This window comes from Dioscorea cayenensis, chromosome 3 (assembly GCF_009730915.1).
Source record: "Dioscorea cayenensis subsp. rotundata cultivar TDr96_F1 chromosome 3, TDr96_F1_v2_PseudoChromosome.rev07_lg8_w22 25.fasta, whole genome shotgun sequence".
Classification (NCBI taxonomy): domain Eukaryota; kingdom Viridiplantae; phylum Streptophyta; class Magnoliopsida; order Dioscoreales; family Dioscoreaceae; genus Dioscorea; species Dioscorea cayenensis.
Genome location: NC_052473.1, coordinates 8,194,294 through 8,196,288, shown reverse-complemented (window position 1 = coordinate 8,196,288; position 1,995 = coordinate 8,194,294). Strand labels below are relative to the sequence as shown.

The window sequence follows — 1,995 nt, the reverse complement described above, 5'->3', positions numbered from 1 at the left end:
GTGACACTATGTTTGAGAGTTCTTGTTGGTAACCCTTGTGAGTGAGTGACACACCACGAGAGTTAGACAAAGCTAGATTGCAAAGGGTTGAGAGGGTGAGTCAAGAAGTAGTGGAGCATCCCCTTTCCCCTCCGGTGTGATTTATTCTACCTCCATTTCCTCAAGTTATTTGCGGTCATAGTAGAGTGAATGGGCTAAAGGATGACTTTCCACTGGGGCTTAGTTGCGGGTGCAACAGAGTGAAGCGTTGAAGTGATTTTAGCACCTAGGGCTTAATTATGGCTAGGGACCTTCCACCTGGACCAAAGGGTTAGGTCTACATCTAGGAACAGGGTTTATCACTTGGAATCCCCAGAACTCATTGCAATTCTATACAAGTGCGAGGTTGAGAGGTTATTCAATTTCTTCTTAGGGACATGTATAAAGTTAGGTATGGTTGACCTTAGATTTGGGACAATGTATTTAAGGATTTCCATGACTCATTATTGCATCAGTTAGGAAGTATAATAGAGGGTTCTTGCACTTGAAATGAATTTCCTAGGTGGAGTAATATCCGGATGCCACATTTATATCGATTGCCTTACCTTCTCCTTTTCTTGTGCTCTCTTCCTTGTTCTTTTACTTTTGTTATTTCACATCTTGTCACACATATCACTATTCATCTTTCACTTAGTTAAGAAACAATTTAAGTGTTTTTATTCCCTACTCCCTGTGGATATGACACCCCACTCATCTGGGATTTTATTACTTCGACAAACCCGTGCACTTGCAGGACATACGCAAGGGGCGTTGTCAGAGGAGACACCTGAATCTTTCATGGAATAATCAAGGGCAACAAAGAAGCCTTAAGAGAGTGTGGTGGCGGCGGCCCAAATGGCCAAGGAAAAGTCTCCTTGCTTCGCCCTCGAAGAGCCCTTTTATCATGCCCCAAAAAAATGTATCCTGGGGTCAATCCCAGGGTCAATGAGGGGGTCTATGAGGGGGTCAATGGTGGTGTCATTGAGGCCATATGAACCAAGAAAAACCCATTCTTTTCTTGGTACAGTATTTATCCCGCTGTCAATACCGGGAAGCATTGAGGTTGTATGGCTTTAATCAATTCCTGATACGAAAATCATCCAGGTGCTATAGTGATTGCTACAGTAATCTTGCTACAGTGCTCCATGTACAGTAATCTACTATGGTAAATACGCTACACTACCGTGACCTGGTTTTCTTCTCTGTTTCCACCCAAATCGTATCTTTGTGTCTTCATGTCATTTTCATGCCCTACAAAGCAAATAATAGTTGATTAAGCACAAAATGGGGATCCATTTATATAAAAAAACATGCTAGAAGTATTAAATACATATATTATAATATGTACATTTAGACACTTATTAGCCTCTGATTACAGCTGCGAACTTTGAGCTAAAGCCAGCATTCATCAAAATAATATAGCACTCGGTGCAGTCGGTGCAGTTCAATGGTTTGGCCAGCATTCTTGGAAGTTTGTGACATGCTAAAGATTAACGGTATAGTGGGGAAATTGGCAAGCATCCATCATGACATGGAATGAAATGGTCAAAGCTTTTCTTACAAGATACTTCCCTTTGGGGAAATCGGCGAAGCTTCCTAATGAAATCTCGTCATTTGTTCAGATGGAGCTTGAATCCTTGTTTGAGGCATTGGAGCGATTCAAGGACCTCTTATCGAAGTGTCTACAACATTTTTTCCTCAAATGGATGATCATTCAGACTTTTTACAACGAGTTGAATCCAAGTACGAGACAACTTCTAGATGCCGCTCCAGGAGGTACAGTTGGGAACAAGACCCCTGAAGAAGCCCGATAGTTGGTAGAGGAAATGGCCATGAATAGTTACTAATGGAATGCAAGGGAAAAGAAGAAAGTGGCTGGACTCTATGAAATTGATGCGGTTACATCCTTAGCAGCCCAAGTAGAGGCATTGAGCATGAAATTGGATATATTGACTTCACCGAGGGTGGCTGCGTCAC

The 1,995-nt window shown here is 42.1% G+C and overlaps 1 non-coding gene across 1 annotated transcript; it reads right to left on the bottom strand.

Moving 5' to 3' along the window:
• Positions 1-1,607: 1,607 nt before the first annotated feature.
• On the bottom strand, positions 1,608-1,714 carry LOC120257762. Its single transcript, XR_005535848.1, has one exon. It is a non-coding gene; the product is annotated as a small nucleolar RNA R71 (small nucleolar RNA).
• Between the last annotated feature and the right edge of the window lie 281 nt (positions 1,715-1,995).